Raw genomic sequence first — 19,830 nt, forward strand, 5'->3', positions numbered from 1 at the left:
AAATCAAATCTGTAAACATGTAAAAGATTAAAATGTATGAAGTAAAATCTAAATTGTGTTTTATGTATATATTTCATATTTTAATACTAACCTTTTTTTAACCCATGTTGATCTCTCTTTAATCTGCTGGTGTGCCAATAAGATCAAATGATTAAATGCTGATGCTCCCTTTTCATTTCTCACAAAACGGATAATATGAAAACCATTGTTCTCTATTTTATTCTTTAAAAACTGTGTCACTTCTGATGATTTATTCATGAATAAACAAGCCAGGAACAGTGATATATATCTAGCATGCTGGGTTGACTAGCTTCACACACTCATTACATCATCAATATATATAAAGTGTCAAGGTATACAAGAAAACTGTGGAAAAGAAACTTTGAATGGAAATTAATGTCTGAAAATGGAATTATGCATAATAAATGAGTGACTATTGTTTTAACCATAACAAAATCATAATTAAGTATTGTTACCCAACTATGATATTACTATGTTGTTATCAACATAGTAGGTCTCATGGTTTCTTCAACTTATCTCAGTTCGGGTACTTGTTACTAAATATAACCAGTGGAAAAACATGAGTGCTCTGAAATAAGATGTTTATATCTCAGAGCCTTCATTGGCTGCGCTTGTCCTGCTGCCCACTGTTTATTATTAGCAGCTCACAGTGGTGGCCATGTACTCATTTGCAGAGCATCGCTGCATAGAATGTAATTAAGTCATCTGATGTGGGCACATGCTGTGCCAAAAAATCGAGGGGCATGGTCTAGTAACAATCCATGTTATATACAGTACACAAAAACATATGTATAAATGAAATAGAAAGATTGACACCACCGGAATGACTCTACTGAAATTCTGTCTAGAAATATGGTATATTTGGTCAGTTCAACAAAATATTGTAGTAATACCTAGTGAGTTAATCATAATTAGCCCACCTTGTAGGGTCATAGGTTCAATGTCATATACTACTTTCTGTCTCTAGTTTAATTGTAGCTTATGGCAAAGTAATGATATAAAGCTTTTTGGGACATCATTACTTGTCCTTGAATACATTATTAGGCTATAAAGAGAGAAGAATTTTCAATTTATAATCACAGAACAAATGATTAGCTTTATATTATACAAAATTTGTAAAACAATTCTAATATGTAATTACTGTAAAATATTACACACAAGAAAAAAACTATTTGAAAACAATGTTGATGGCATTATTTGACCTTATACATAATAAAGTAAAGCATTTTATTTGCATTTAACCTTAAGTTTATATTCAGTGTATGTAGAGCTGAAGATTTGATTCAGTTCAAGCTCTTCAAAATGGACTGAATCCTCATTATATAGAGCTGGTATTATTGCACACTCAGGGGAGGCACACTAATAAACTACCGTCCTAAAGCTAATACTAAGATTATAGAGAAGACAGTCAATGGATTTGCAGTGAGTTTCAGGAGTGCCTGCAGCCTTTACCAGAGGATTACTTTATATTCCTTCATATTTTTCTGTAGTCAATATGAAGTCCTGCTGTTCAAATAGGGCCGCCTTCTCTCTCTAATCATGAACCTGGCCCACAGCCTTCCTGTCTTTAAAATCTCTTTTGTACATGAATGATCTTAAACCCGTGTGAGACACACCTGGTTGGAATTTCCCATATGCACTTGAACAGACTTTCAACTGATTAAGAATTATTCCTTTAACAACTTAAATGTTGCCCCAAGAAGACTTTTGGGACATAACATGCAACAATGTAAAGTCTATATTTATACACAGATATATTTGTTAATTATTGAGCTTTTAAATATATTGTTATTATAATAGGCTCCAATTTTTTAATCTAGTAAAGCTGATGATTTTTGTTATCCATCACTGTGAATGAATCAATTCAATGTCTGTTTATTGCATCTCCTGTAGATCAACGAAACCTGGCAAATAATTTTTTTTAAATTTCTCTTTCCCCAGGACATAAGGAACAAAACTTTATAGATATTTCTGAGTGGATTAATTGTTTATTGAAAAATTAACAATGAATGTACATCCACTAGATATACAAATCTTCATACACCAACTACACCTTTAGAAGCATCATTGTTTATTAGTTGTTACTCGAAATGTCTCTGAAACCTGAGCTACAATATTTACTACCACTGTATATATGGTAAAATTTAGAATCGTTTGTTTACACACCCACCTATCTATTTATATAGATGTGTGTTTATAGGAACATTTTGCTGACTGAGTCATGGATGGTTCGACCATGTTACCATCTATGACTCAGAAAGCTCTCCTTTATACATTTCAGCCATGAAAATGGTAATCATGGCACAACACAATCCTTAGAGCATAATTGAAAAGGAAATGAAACCAGCCAAATTATCTTTTCGTTATCGTCAAAGGCGGATGTTTCATGGTCTCAGGAGCATGCGGGGTAGGGATTGGGGGGTGAGTCCACATTAAGACACCCTTATCCCTGATGAGTCTCTCACTTGCTCGCTGACTTTTATTTCCTCTGCTCTTCGTCCAGGCTCCGGCAGCCTGGTAAGCCTTTATGAAAAGCACTGAAAGGGTGAAAGAAGAGCAAACACCAGGGGGATTAATTATTTCGGTGTCTAGGAACAAGTTGGATTTTCCAAACCATTCTGAGACACAGTGAAATCCTCTCACCTTTGAATGAGAGAAACATACACACACACACACACACACACACACACACACACACACACACACACACACACACACACACACACACACACACACACACACACACACACACACATTTCAATCAGGTTCAACAAAGGAGCAGAGGACTATGGGAAAAATAGTTTTGGAAACTGGTGTCTCATCTAAGTATGAATTAACTTCAACCTGTCATTGCTTATGTGAGAAGCAAAGATCAGAAAAAGATTTTCGGAACACCCACAGCTCATAACTGCTCATAACAGGATAGAAAATCAAACTACTTTAAACACGACCAAATATAAAATGCAGCACTTCATGCTGGGCTAAAATGCCTAACTTACATAAATGACAACAATACACCCATGGAAAAAAAACTTTATCCAAACAGCACAAAAACAGCAGGAAAATAATAGAATAGACCTTGGGATTGAAAAAGTTATTAATAAAACCATGAACATGTATAGTTTTGTGTGAGTATTTCACCATTGCACAATCCCTCTACTGCAAAGAGTCAATAAGCTCCTAAATGCACAGTTGTGTAATGTTGTGACTGAGAGCATCACAGTCACACTGTGGGTTTAGAGGCCATCAGAGAAGGTTAGCCAGAGCAGAACCCGAACACCCACATTCCTCTAGGGGCCGTGTGCTGCTGTGTGTCAGATACATATGCCTCAGCTAGAGAATGATAATTATAGTGCATCCCATCTAGTCTCAGTGGAGTAATATATTGGTGTGAATCCTAGCCCAGACCATTACACTAGTTCATCCCCAGGGGCTTGAAACCAGCCATCATGTTATTATGTCCCCTCCCCTTTCCTCTGACACTTCCTGTTTAGCTGGAAAATGATGAAGTGCCACTTGTTAATGAAGAGAATCTGATGCTTCTGCAATAAGGCATGTTACAGACAGAGTCTGGTTTAATCTATAATGTTTAACAACATTAGAATGTGACCCATGCCAGTCCATTGCGGTCTTTATATCCTGCAGAGGAAAATTAATGTGGTATTTTGTGTTATGCCACAAACTTTGAAATCAGAAGACATGATTACGTGTTGTTCAGTTGATCTAAAAAAGCCTACCGTGTCTGTTACACAATGTTTCATTTGACAAGTTAGTATAAAATATATAGTTTATACAGCTATTGTAAAGTTAGATAGTGATTAGAATATAGTCCAGATTTGAATGACCATTTCCTATTGAATATCAATCAAGATGTACATAGACTTTGAATTAAACATTTGGTTACTGTACATTTTATTGTATGATGAAAATGTTGACATTTTAATATATATTAAGAAGTTAGAAACAAACAGAATAATATCTGAATACAGTACAATTAAATAAGTAGTCCAAATAGTCCAAGTTTCCCCAGGAGCTGGACTTAACCTTAATGAACCACACACATACACGTGTACAATGTGTGTGTGCAGTGACTGGAGCATTCACACTGTTTCTCTGTGAGTGTGGCGGCCCACTATGGGAGGCCATTTCTCAAAGCTAATGTATGTCACAAACCTCAGCATGAGCAACACAGCCTTGGGGAATCCATGCCATTCATCTGGTACATACCCCACTGACAATGAGAGCCAATCAATCTGCCAAAGAACCACCATACCATGCAACATCACAGAGCGTCTTTGTATCTGTATTTATGTATATGCATGTGTGTGTGAAAAATAATTAGATTTAGTTTATAAATCTTAATTAGAATTTTATTAATCCATGAAACACATACACAAACAGATCCATTTAAAACTTACATAGACATTAAACAATAACAGTACTAGAATAATAGACTAGACATACATAGCACTAGGAAATGACATGTTTAGACAAATGAAACGCAGACCAGAATGTTTGATTTAAACCCATTTAGTGTAGAACTGAATGCTTCCAAAACTACTGCCCCACAGTGGTTAATAGTATCTGATAAATCGGACAACAATTCCATAAACAAATCGACAGTGTATTTCTCTTATTGTGTTAACACTTCTGTATCTATTGTCTTATATGAGCATGGATGCAGTGACTGCCACATGTGTGTTGTGTGTCAGTGCTACCATCCACCCTTTTGTGAATTCAGAGCTCAAATCTGTTCTCCTAAATGCATCTCTGCTGCCAGAACACAACACAACACAACACAACACAACACACACACACACACACACACACACACACACACACACACACACACACACACACACACACACACACACACACACACACACACACACACACACACTTTACCCTCATCTGCAGTGAGTTGTCAGCTAACCCAGATGTCGCCTCATAATTGGCTGATGTGGGCACCCACAAAGGCAAACACATTATTACACACTCTCGTCCGCCTAACACTCACATACACAACCTCAACAACCTCACTAAGACATCACTACACCCCACCCCATATCCCAACATGCCTCATTCATCCCCCACAACGTATTCCATCCCTCTAACACAACCACTCAGCCAATTATTTAGAGATGTTCATTTACCTATCATAAAGGTTAGAGTACAAAGTACACATAACTTATCCACCAAACAAGGCACACATGAAGGAGCAGTATCGGTGGTGACTGCAGAAGATGGTGGTTAAGAAGCACGCAGGGAAGGTTGGGTTTGTGACCGCATTGGTGGATTACTCCCTGACATAGCCGATATGTCAGAGCATATCTAATCAGCATTCCTGAAACCGAGCCAGGCTCAGAGAATAGATCCCAGTGTTAGTGCGTTGGCCCCCTGGTGTGCTACCTGTCAAAGCCAATATTTCCCCTCCAGCTGCCCACAACAACATCACGCTTCTAACTCCCAATCTTTTGTTTTTAATATGTCTATTCCCAAATTTAAAATCAGATATATGAATGTGAAGCAGATATGTCAACATATTTACTGTGTGTTTACAGTAATGAGAAAGATTATCTACCATTTCAGCCATACTGTTGTAGCAGAGAAATATTAGCTTGTTATTAATGTCAAAACTGCCAAGGCAAAACCTAGGAAAACCTGGGATTTGGGTACAGGTTGTAGTTTTGTGTACTTAATGAAAACATATGGATGGTATGTATGGATCTGAAAAATATGGTTGACTACTGCCCTTGTTAATGCCACCTGCTATTAAAAAGGGCTGCGAGTTCCTGGGAGTAGTGGCTATGTTTCAGGTTGTTTTGGCAGAAGATTTCTATCACTTGCTCGGGATATACTCCCTCCATGTTATGCAGTGAAAAAATAATTTGCATTTTTTTTCCATGAGTGTGAAGTATCAAAGGCGGGCCCCTGCTGAGCGGCGAATAGACAGAGCTGGCAGAGGCATGAATTTTTCAGCAGCTATCGCCCTCCCTTTCTCTCCCTTTCTCTCTTTTCCTGTCGGTTCAGTCGATACGCTGCCTGGACGAGAGGCTGCGGCTGCATGAGAAGTAGCTGAGCTGCATCTCCACAGTTCCACCAGCCTCACAAATTGGCACATGATTTTGAAAATTATAAATACATTTTGTGAGCATTTGTCTGTTTCTCATAGTGTTTATCCCTGGCAGCAGATGCTCCATATCCAGCAATCTTTTGCATTTCTTCCTTGAACACACTGCCACCGGAGAAACTTGGTGTGTTTGTCTTTTGTGCTTAATGACTTTCTCTACCAATAATTCCGATTCATTAAGTATAATTTATCAGGGGAGAAGTGAATAAACTCATTTTTAATAATATGTATTGTTTGTTGCATACTAGCATTTCTGCACACTACTTCAAGGCATCACTGATTCTACTATAGCAATAGTAAATACCGTATATACACCAAAACAAGCAGACACACAAGGATCAGGAGTTGAATAATCAGGGGTTTAGAGCATGTATGTCATCAAGCAATAATGCCACATGGGTTGGAAATTCTAAAAAAATAGCAAGCTCTGTAGCTCACAAGGAAATTTGTAAAATAAATAAGCAATATTTTATTGCACTTACAAACATATGATGATATGATGAATCAATGGATTATGGAATACACAGATTAATGATTAACAATGAACATTTTAAATTGATGATTTTATTTTTAAAATACTTAACACCCCTTTCAATATCCAAAAAGTTTTTTCAGAAAAGATACATACATATGCCACCATCATTTTGTTCACAAATTCATTTCTTCATGTTCACAAAAGTATACGGACAACTGACCATCAGATCTATATATGGCCATTCCAGCACCATGGGCAGTGAGATTGAGTTGGTTACCTCTTTGATGTTATTATAATCTCCACTCTTCTGGGAGGGCTTTGAACAAATTTCTCATTCAATTTTTGAGTGTGGCTGTGGATTTGCTCATTCAGCCACTAAAGCATTAGTGAGGCCAGGCACTGATGCCTGGTGTGAAGGCCTGGGACACATTCCAGTTCGTCCTAAAGTGATTCAGTGGGGTTGAGATCAATGTTCAAGCCACTTGAGTTCTTCCACTCCAACCTTGGAAAACCATGTCTTTATAGACCTCAGTTAGTGCATTGAGCATTGTGGCAACAGTCTGGAGAGGAACCACATATAAGTTTCAGGTGACTTTTGTACATAGTGAATTTTATTTGTAAAAAAAAAGGTTAACGCCTGACAAAACAGGCTGTTAGGTGAAAATATGCTTTTAGGCTACTCTAAATTGTCCCTGAGTATGAATGAATGTGTGAATGTGTGTTTGCATGGTGACCTGTTATAGACAACTACTTCGTGCACGGCGTAACCAGAATAGCCACCAATACAACTAGGAATCTGCCCAGAATAAAGTGGTTACTGAAAATGAATGAATGAATAATTCAATCAATCAATCAATCATTCCATGCTAGTACATCCAAATGCAATGCTAGCTGTAGTTATATGATCACTGTTAGAGTTTGTTCATATGTGAGTGTATTCTTTAAACTCCCCTGGATATGAAGATAGAAGCTGAGTGGGTTAAGATACAGACAGATAACCAAAATAGTTGCATTAGCTACCAATATCTCCTAAGAAGCCATGACACTATCTCCCTTAGTGAAATTGTATTTTTATTGTGTACATAATCCCATTAGTGATGCCAAAGTTTACCAAATGGAACTGTATGGTACAGCTAGAGATCTCCACTGCAGGACTCTTCACTGACATGTCAGAGTTCGCACTGAATTCAGAGCCCAGTGTAGATCCTAAAAGCTAGTTTCAGTGCTTTATGGGTATAATTGCCTGTTCAATTCCATCAGATGACCCATTTGGGTTGCTGAACCTGCTTAGAGCTGATAAGGCACATCAAATGTTTCTGCAGAGTACCTCAGGATCTCTTCTTATTCCTTGCAAAAAAAAAATCAATTCTAAATAGATAGATAATACATTTAACTGTCACCACTATCTGAGACATCGCTCATGTTACATTATTAAAACTTTTACAAAGCCATATTCTAAATGTCATGAGAGTATAATTGTGTTATTTTGATTAGGAAGCCATATATACAGTAGGACACTGATGGTGGACATATTCCTGTAGAATTCTGTGATTTGTACTGAGAAAGACCTCCTGTCTGAATGTCACACTAATCCAGGAGTGGAACAAGCCTGGCATTTTCACCACTAAAAATGTCAAGTGGCAGCCAAGACTGTCTAGGAGATGATGAGTGCCGGTGCCTCTGAATCTGTGAGTGTGTGTGTCTGACTGGCAGAAAGGAATCTCATCATGCCATATTGACCCACTGGGACTTGGCTGTATCAACATTGTTCTCCTGGACAGCAGACCACAAAGCAACATATCAGTTCTTTGACTTCTAAAAAGAAGAAAAGAAAAAAGCAGTCACCTTGGCAAATAAATTTTTTGATTGTTTTTATTTTATGTTATATATTTTAAATATTTTTGGGGCAATGCTTAGAAAATGGTTAATCATCAGACAGACACATCATATATATATATATATATATATATATATATATATATATATATATATATATATATATATATAAATTAAAATTTCTTAGACTGACTGCCATACCTGTAATGGACCTCTGAAATGAATGAACAAAAGAATGAATGAACAAAAGAATAAACAAATGACCGTAACACTTTACTAACATCAACATCAGGAAAGTTCTGATAATTATCAGATTTGATAAGGTATCATAAATGAGAGTACCAAACTCTGAATATCTGTGGTCTAAAGCACTGAAGTTTTCCAACCTGCTTTAGTACAGTATGTCTCTTGTAAATAGTTTATGAGAAGTAGGACAAGCTGAAAGAACCCCACTGAAATGAGCTGTTTGATTTGTCTAACACATACCTTGACTTATTGTTACAAGAAAAAGTTTTCTGTAGGTTGTTAAGGCTAGAAGAGTAAATTATATAAAAAATTTAGTAATTACAAATCTGCATTAAATGAAACTTTGAGAAGACATAACAAGCACTTACACCTAGAACACCTAGGTATACAAAGTTAGCTCTCAATAATTAACAATCCACCATCAAGCACAGACATAGAAAGAGAGAGAGAGAGAGAGAGAGAGAGAGAGAGAGAGAGAGAGAGAGACAAAAAGCTTGAGTAACACTGGCAGTCATCTTCAAAACTCATCAATTAACCCTATACATTACACAAGAAACACAGGCCATCAAGCATATCCAGTGTAAAAATTTAACAGTGCATTGAAAAACTTAGGGTCCAGCTTTTAAGTCACAATCCACAAACTTGGCGTATGTACACAGTATTTGAAATAATGCTATATTGCACATATTTTGTACAATTTCATGTCCATTCAAGCTTTTTATGCGCCGTTATGTAAAATCAATATTGTTTCGTGGTTTTAAAATATTATAGTTAAATAACATACCAAAGCAAAAACTATTATTTAGTTGCATAAAAAAAAATCATGGTGAATGAGAGGGTGATTTGCTGTGTGCTGTGTACAAAGTGAACAGAGAGTACAATGTTTAGATGTACTAGGAGGTTCAGAATTTTTGTTATAATTTGGATGCTTATGTGCAAAAAAATCTTGCATATTATATATGAAACTCCGTACCAGCCTAAACAGACAGTTCATGTGCTTCTCTCACTCAAACATTGCAGTTTTGGCATGATTCTCAAACAAATGCTAAAGTCAACAGAAAAAATATGGTGGTGAATATTTTATTTACTAAACTTTGGACGGTCCAGGTTTTTGTCCACTTCCTGAGATACTGGGACACTTCTGGACTGCTGACACAGTTTTTTTTTTATATATCCATTCAAGTATTATTTATTATTTCCAAAATGTGTTATAACACAGGACTATTTTAGAACCTATTAGAGCCAAGTTAATGCTCTACACCCCATTTAGTCTATGCGTTCCTATATGAGAGTCCTCTTGTTTACAGAAGATAATTTATTGACCAATTATCTTTTCCTTACTGAATTTACATTTACTTTCTAGCATTATTGTTGACCACATACACCACAGCTTTGTACAAAACTAGCTCATGCGGAGGGTTTATAGGGTTTATAGGCTTTATTATGGTTCACAGGGTTTATAGTAGCCAATCCCAGACACACTTTACTACAGCCTCAGTAAACTGAATACTAATGTCAGATCCACCCCTGAGAAGAGACTGACAATGAGGCAACTATTAAACAATAAATAAAATACAACAATTAAAATATATACTATATAAATATTCATTTAGCTATTAAAAGTTAAAGCTGTTTGGCCTTTAACAGATATATCTGTTGTTACTAGGTGTTGTTTATGAGTGTTAACAGTAATTTGCAGTTATCTTGTGCAATCAGGCAGTCAGAGGAGCACCCTGCTGAGAGCGGGAGCTGTGAGCCAAGACCTCACTGGGTATGTTTTCTCCTGCATAGATAACAGTGTCATTCTCTCTGACACACACACACACACACACACACGCACGCACGCACGCACGCACGCACGCACACACACACACACTCACACACACACTCACACACACACACACACACACACACACACACACACACACACACACACACACACACACACACACACACACACACAATATTGAATTCAGTTTTGTGCATATTCTGACACTGTCATTTTCTGTACACTATTCTATAGAATCATTCCAGCTAAATGGCTTAAAAAAACAACAACAATGACATTAAGTAGATGAAAGCCTGTGCTAATATTTTGAATGTGCTCAGTGAACAAAGTTCATAGCTGATCACATAGACCAACATAGCTCACATTTTACAACATTTGCTCAAAAAATACAATGAAATTTTGCCAACATTATGATCCACAGAGAATGGTGTAAAAAAAAAAAAAAAAGACAAAAGCTTCTTGGCAGTGATCTTTATCTGGTCTTGCTATGCATCAGTAAACTGACATAGGGGGGAAAAGGCAACAGATCTAACATTTCACTGAATGCAGAAACAACCTTGGTTCCTTTCATATCTCTTAATCCTCGATAGTCTCTGCTTAATGGAATTCAGCCATGTTTAGTAAATAACTCTCTGGCTAAGACTGCCCTTTAGACTGAGGGCAGCCTTTGTCTTTTGCTTTGACATGAAAAACAAGATTTTACTGGTTCTACAAAATGAAACTTATTGTAATTGGTAACTGGCAACAAAATAAGTGAAATATAATGGAAAAATAGGCCTTGAATACAGTGCTGTGAGCATAATGACCTCACTTAACCTGGGTATGACAACATAGCACAATAGCATATACTGTAGGTGGTCCTACAGTCCCTGATTTTTATTTTTTACCTGCAGGCTTCGTCACCAGTGGCATGTACCATTGTCAAGCTTTGCTCTTGCAAAAATAATGCTCATTAGACATTAGTTTAATAACTCAGGCTTGAGCTACATGAGCTATGTAAAGCTATTTCACACTAAAAGATTTGCTTTCTGGCTCCAAGATCAAGTTCATGTTGAGGAATTTTAATTTTTTAGAATGTGGCAGGGATCAAAATCTTGCCTAGAAATACTTGAGTGTGTATGTGCCTACATTCCCAGGGCCCTGGGGCTGTGTGCTGCCAGGCTCTCTGGGACTGCAGTTCAGCACTGTCTGACACACGCGGGAGCGAATCACAGTGAGAGCTAGAGAAGAGGCGAGGCGGAGGTCAGCTCATGCCTGCAGGCATACTCATTTGCATGCATTTAGGGGCGGGACCTGATGCTGCTCTATGGCAGCTCTGCTCAGCAGGACAATGTTTACATAATTGATGAAATATGATAATAATGCAAGCTGGCGTTGGCGTTGTGGGTTGAAGCATCATCCAGGGAGCTGTGCCCAGGTGAGTCCAACAGCCTTGGCAGAGATAAGTGAGAAGTGAGAGAGAGAGAGAGAGAGAGAGAGAGAGAGAGAGAGAGAGAGAGAGAGAGAGAGAGAGAGAGAGAGAGAGAGAGAGAGAGAGAGAGAGGAAGACAGGGGAGTATGGCCAGGTTTGACAGAAAGCCTCTCTATATGGCAATGGCAGCCCCACTATTTGGGAATTGGTGCAGTTTTTATCATGAATTTTGAATAGCTTGTGTGAATTTATTTGTGATTTTTTTATTCATCTATAGTCAACAGAATATTGAAAGAAATGTCAATAAAATGTGCAAGCAAGGTTCTTGTAGTAGAGATAATTGTTAATTTCAGATCCAGCAATGTGGACTTATAGACTGCATTTTGTACAAGCATAACCAAAATCACCCTCTCATTCACTGTTTCTCCAAACTTACAAAAGCAAACTTACTTTTGATTTCATTCTCTCTCTCTCTCTCTCTCTCTCTCTCTCTCTCTCTCTCTCTCTCTCTCTCTCTCTCTCTCTCTCTCTCTCTTTCTCTCTCCCTCTCTCTCTCCCTCTCTCTCTCTCTCTCTCTCTCTCTCTCTCTCTCTCTCTCTCTCTCTCTCTCACACACACACACACACACACACACACACACACACACACACACACACACACGCATACACACACGAAATCTAGCCCATGTTCTTCCCACACTCTGACAGCATATGTTGTGTAGAGTCTGGATCAGTGCCACATGCTAGCCTGCTGCCCTGGGCTCTGCATCTTGCTCTCAGCCACCTGTGCTTGTTCCCCAAGCGCCTGGCTCATGGCCCTGTGGCCACAGAATGCACCTGTGACTGGGAGATAATATCAAGCCCAGCTTCCTTCTGGCCACCACAGAACTGTCACTGAACTAACTTATCATCAGCAACCTCACACAACCTTCACATATTTTACTCATCAACGAGCTCTTCCTATAGTCTGCTTAAAACCCTTTTGTGCATAAGCATGGTCACAGCACTGTAAAGGTTTAATTCATGTTTATTAGAAGTAAAAATAGCTTTTTTGTCACACAATGGCAAGTTTTTCAGATACATTTACATGATTACAGTGGCTTTTTTACTTCATGTACTACTGAAATATGTGAATAATGTGTACATCCGGGACCCGGCCCCGGATAAGCGGTAGAAAATGGATGGATGGATGGATGTGTACATCCATTGGTACTTATGGAACATAATGTTCAGCATGCCATTGTCAACAGTGTTTGGTTTATACAATGTAAATGATTTTAGATTATTTCAGATGCACTAGCTGATCAGATTTCTCACATATCAGACTTCTACATCAGTCATGTTTACAAACTGACATTTTCTTGTACAAGCAAGTCCTATAATGGTTTGTCTGCCAGGTTATCTACAAAGGCATTGTAGTAGTATTGACTGACTGCAATCAAGTCCAATTTCAGTGTAGCACATACATTTTTATCTTGTTTGTAATGCATTGTGGCACTTTATCATTATCATGACAGCCCAAAGCATGACACAGTAAACACCTGCAATAATGGTGACCTTATTAAATGACACCATGATGAATTTACATTCATTGTAAATACCCATGAGCTATAATGCCCTCTGATAAAACATACAATTGTGCAGATAGCCATCTAACACAACCTTTTATGTATTGATTCACAGGTCAAATATCAAGCAGTTATTGAATTAAACAAATCTTTTGCTTCTGAGAAAGGGCAAATATCAAACACAATTCATATGTTATTTCTAATATTTCTAATATTAATTGCTATATCCAATATGCTATTATTTAAATATTAACTAACTTGACAAACATAGTGTATAATTCTTATTGTGGTTAAGATTAGTTAGGAAAATCTCCCAGTTTGTTAAACACCTACCAAATTTTCTTTCACTAGCCTCTCACTCACATTATTATCTAGTTCTGGTTAATATTATGAACAGCAGCTTCATTAATTCCTCTTGCTTTTTTTTCTACCCATCCTGAGGCATCCAGTGATTGTGCCAGCTCCAGTTATGTTCCGCTTCTTGAAGATTGTGAACATTCAAAGAAAATTTACAAACTCCATGTGGTCTCTGATTACAACGATCTCCTAATCAATCCACAATTGTTGAAGTGTATTTGATTGAAGAAAGTTATTCATAATAATACTGTCTTTTGTTTATAACAATTTATAATCACACCCTCCAGTGTCACCCAAATGAGGATGAGGTTCCCCTTTGAGTCTGGTTCCTCTCAAGGTTTCTTCCTCTTCCATCTAAAGGAGTTTTTTTGTTACCTCATTCACCTTAAGCTTGCTCATTGGGGATAAATACAATCACATTTAAATATAAGTATAATATTAATCTTGAATCTTTGTACACATCTTTGTATAATGATAACCTTTTTGTACTTTTTGCAATATTTCTTATATATTGTGAATCTGCTTTGAGACAATGTCCATTGTTAAAAGCGCTGCACAAATAAATTTCAACTGAATTTTAATTGAATAGCCAGCTGTTCTCTATACTTCAACTGCTACAGCTAGCAAAAGCAAGCATGTCCTTTCCTGCAGACATGTGAAGCAATCTTTTTAACCCTTCTACTCATGTTGTGCTTTACATCAAAAATCACAATCTGACATAAATGCTCTCACAGCTGCCTGTGATTGGCTAGTGTAGATTTGATTGAAAAGAGATAGCAAGTAACGCTATCCATCCCACTCAGGCTTTGGCAATCTTTCTCTCACCCTCTGCTTTCCTGTTGCACCGTTCATTCGTGAATATGTGTTTAATTTATTTATTTAACAAAGCCTTTAGCATAGTGGTCTATGCTTTGGGATTTCTATATTGTAACTTGCAACGTTTTTTGATAGATTACATTTCTTTTAGAGAATGAAAGAGAGAGAGAGAGAGAGAGAGAGAGAGAGAGAGAAATAAATTTGAATTTGAATTTGAAATTAAGGGTTTTTTTAAGCTGTTATATGAAATTACATGAACTACTGTAACTTGTTTAACAGATGGGTATACCCTATACATGGGTAAAAGATTTTAATAAATACTATATGAATATATATTTTTGGTAAATCATTCTGAAATGTTTTGGGATCCGCTGCTAAAAAAAAAAATCAATTCCACAGTGGTAATGCAACTCCTGTCACATTGTATTTCATTCTATAATACAAGGCTATAATGGAGTAGGAAAATGATATGTGCAAAATGTGATGTATTGGGTTAGTCTAATATAAAAATGCTAATGTAGTCATTCTGTCAAAAGATATGCCACCAGCACAGTATAATTTATATTAATTTGTCCCACTCTATAGTCCTTTTAAATGCCTCAGAATCCAATAACATTCCAAAATAATATAGTGTATAAGCCCAAACTTTACTCTATGGATACATCTAGAACAAATGTATCTTACAAGTCATGACGTTACACACTAACAAATATATGCTGCTTGATTCTGGTTAATGTATCACTAGATCAGACTAGATTTGTATCTCTGTGCTTCCTAATCTGCAGCATTTTGATGTGTAGGATGCGATCAGTATCACTTCATACTGTATGTGATACTAGTTCAATGCAAGTCTCAGTCATCAAACATGACTTTCTGTAACTTGCAAACATCAAAAGTTGCAAGTTACAGAATATACTTTGAACAAGTCTGTTAAACTCTGAGAAATGGTAGAGTTTAATATTTTCCTTACTTTAAACCAGAATAACTGTAGCTAAAGACCCTTTCTTCAGTATTAACCTTGTACAAACTACATGAACCAGACTGAGAGCCTAATGTTTTTGTATTGATTGCTTGTACACTATTATTTTATCAGGCTTTTCCTTCTGCTGCTGTGTAGATGTACAGTGGTGGCTTGCATGCAATCAATGCAGCCAAACATCAGCCAGGGAAGAAATAGACCGATTGTTATCATACTGTTTTCTGCAGAAGATGATCTTCTGAAACTGTCTGTTTAGTGTCCAGAATCTATCCTGACTGAATCTTTTTAAGAAAACTGTATTCTTAACATGGTTAAATATTAGATTAGGTGCATTAGGATCTGGGTTGTTGGTAAGGGGTAGGGTGAGAAAGGCACCCTACCCCTGGCACCCTACCCCTCTATCAAGCCAGGCCTCCATCTCGAGATACCCTAATCTACAGCAGTGACATCAGTAGACACCACATCCTAGCAAAGATATCATGCATTCCTTCTCAGTAGCTGTTCATATATATCAGCATTTTTATATAAGACTTACATTCATTTTTATTTTTTTACTTAACTTCCTTTCCATTTCAAGTCACCAAAATCTTTGTTTTTGTTTGTACATAGATTAATCCCCATAATTTACCTAAACCTATTCGCATTTTGCTCTAACACACCTGTGGTGTTCTGTGCCTGAGCTATTTCTCTTTCACGTCTGTGTCCACAATTTTAAAAGTGTTCACCATCACAACATAGGATTAAACCCGGCTGAGACACGGGCCCTCTGGTCACGGCTCAGATGCTACACCCTTGTCTGGCCATGGCAGGCATCCATCCACTGATCTGGAAGTAGCAATGGACTGACTAAATATGGCCAGATTTCATTAGTGAATTTGGTTCAGAAGCAGCAGTGGAGGCATGGACAAAACCTGAAATGCTTTCAGCAGAGTCTGTCAGACTTGTGTCCCATCTGCTCAGATGAGAGAGAAGGTCCCTCAATGCAGACGTTGTGCTGGAGCAAACATACTGAACCCACCTGTTCCCATTCACACACACACACACACACATGCACACACACACACACACACACACACACACACACACACACACACACACACACACACACACACACACACACACACGCACACACGCACACACACACACACACGCACACACGCACACACACTCACACACACACACAGATACAGGAGATATAGAACATGTTCCTTCAACCACTTCTTTTGATGATTTCTCAGCCTTGTATTATAGCAAACAATATGAATAATACAAAGAGACATATGCATTAGATGTTTTATGTAGGACAGTGTTCCATTACAGGCCTTCTGTAATTATTTAAACCTGAGGAGGCAAAGATATTATGTGTCCAGTGACTGAATTAATTTTAATTACAGTTTCAAGTTGTAATTATCATGTTATTACTTTTTAACCAGGTCTCCCACCACAATAAACATGTCCTTGATTTTACTCCCAAAAGAACCACATATTACAAGATCCAAGAAAAAATAATCGTCTTCTGGAATGAATGAGTATTGTGCCATATCAATTAAAAAAAGGTTAGAATCACATGGCTAATTCAGTCAGTCATGTTTGCACTATTTCTGAAGCAGGACAAGAAAAAGAAAAAACTGCACACTGTATCATTGGAAAATGGTTTTAGAACAAACACTTTTTATTGCATTCTAACAGCTGTATATGTTGTACTGGGTTAACTGCACAGAGTAAAATGTGGGTATGGGTGAACCTGAACTTTGTGATACATTACAAAAACGCAACATGATCTGTCAAGCACTGCTTGCTGATTTGTAGCTGCTCTTGCTTGCTGACAGCTAGAAATAATTACTACTTTTTTGTTTTCAGCTGCTAGTTGTGAACCAGGCTCTCTGCTGGACTCATGGGGACAGCTTGTTTATTTTTTCCACAGGGTCAGGAGAAGCTTGTGTTCAACAGGCTAGCTGCCAGCAGGAAGCTTCTTTAGGGCCACTGTATGTTCCACCCTGATTGGAGCACCATCACCAGGGGCCTGGCCTACACCAACCCTGACATCTGTGCTCACTCTGCTGCTGGGGTGTGGTTGCTAGGTCCACATACAGGGCGTGCAGTAAATGATGGGTTTGTGAGGAGTCGTGGCAGTGAACGATGGTGTATGGCTAACCAAACTCTCATAATTATAGGCCAAGGGCAGGGCCCCAGGGCCTAGCATTGGTTTCTGGGAAATCACAGCATAAATGGAGCTATAAAGGAAATGCCAGAAAAACAAGCAAGTCAAGTCCCTATCTACTATAGTTTACTGTATTCGTAAGCATGGCATTTTAGATCATGCTAAGCTGGTCTTTATGGGATCCCAGGTTTATTAGGTGTCCTCTCTGATCCTCTGTTTTTAATTGCTGAGAAGTTGTTTCAAGCTCTTTGAGGGAAGCTCATCAGCTATATAGTCAGAGGCCTATATAAGTATAGACGACACTTTTACCTTCTATAAAGGTTAATTATGGAATTGTCTTTGGAAATGCAATAAAAGGATTTGTCTTCCTAATTTCTAAGACTAATTTCTCCCAACATAATAAAGGCTTTCAAGTCTATTAAACATTAAGAAGTCACCACTAATTATGGGAACATCTCTCTAACTATATGCATGCTGGTACTTGAATGAAAGTTTAAATCAACGGTTTAAAGTGATTTTTTTTTTTAGCGTATAGTAATAATTTGTATTTCAAACAAGAAATCTCAGTAGGAAACTATGTAGCTGGCAGAAAGCTATAAGTTAGAACAAAGCAGAGAGTGTTACCCAATTAAATTAATTTGAGCTGTTAAATAAAGACTATGAAAAAATTAATTATATCAAGCTTTCTAAAGTATCATAGAGTGCAGGCACATAATTTAACTATATACCTACAATTAGCTTTTCAAATCATAGTAAACCTGGCAGCAACTAAAACAAAGATAACCTAGTCTACAAGAAGTCAATTTATGGACTGGCACAGAAATAAAGAAAAAATCAAGGATGGAGATCCCATCATTTTTTTTACAGCAGTAATAACATTGTATAAACAGACAAATATGGTGGCATAAATGTCAAGGTTTGCAATAGCTTTACTGTAGAGTAGAACCTGGGCAGTATGCCATTACTGGCTAAATTTTGCTCATTAGCAAAATATTTTACAGGAGAATATAAGACCATCTGTCCATGAGCTAAGATGCTGTGCAATCCATGTTTAAATATTCACAAGGTCATGGGGTTGAATATTTGTTACTGAGAGAATGACACAAAAAGTTCATGAGTATTTGCCTTATAGGTAAGAAAATTTGCTTCAGCAGTGTGAAAAACACTTATTTTAATTACTGTATCCCAGTTTTCCTAGACTAGAAAAATAATAATAATAATAATAAAACGTTTAGTTAAACAGATAACTTATGTGAATTGGTGGCAAAGTAAACATGTCCATTCTTTGTTCTTTAGGGTGCAAACAATATTGAATTATTAATACAATAAAACAAAATTTAATACAACTTCAGCTTTTTCATAACTCTTCCGCATTACAGTTAAACAAAGTTTTTTTTATTTGTTTGTTTTTTAACCAAGTAATGGTATTGGGATCTTAAATTCTTGTAAAAAAAAAAAAAGAATGGAGCACATAGATAGATTTGATCATAGTGTAATTTTGAAGCATAATGCCAGGATGGTATCTGACAACTGTAACTTCACATATGTGGATTGATACAGTTCACCAATATGGTGGAGGTAAGTTTCTAAATTTCCCCTGCTATGACAGCCTAAAAAACAATACAGAAATATGAGCCACCATTTCAGGTTCAAGAGTAAGGGCAAGCATAGAAATATTACCAGCGGTGCAGTCAAGAACTGCCAGCAGGAGCAATCATGAAAACTCAGCTGGATAATATGTTTTTGTTGTTGTTGTTCTGCATTAATATGTAGTTAACAGTGAAATAAAACAAAAGTACATTTTCATTATAATCTCTTCTTTGCAAATCAGTTGGAATTGTTTGAATATATTTGAGCACTGACCAGTTCAAATAAATAAATAAATAAATAAATAAATAAACAAATAGAGAATATAGAATCACAATATAATTATTACCATTAACATTATTTATAATATTTTAGGTCTTTACTTTAAGCTACAGTACTTAACCTTTTTAGGTCAAACTTTTCGTTTTTCATTTTATTCTATGTTGGTGGCATCA

This window comes from Tachysurus fulvidraco, chromosome 3 (genome assembly GCF_022655615.1).
Source record: "Tachysurus fulvidraco isolate hzauxx_2018 chromosome 3, HZAU_PFXX_2.0, whole genome shotgun sequence".
Classification (NCBI taxonomy): domain Eukaryota; kingdom Metazoa; phylum Chordata; class Actinopteri; order Siluriformes; family Bagridae; genus Tachysurus; species Tachysurus fulvidraco.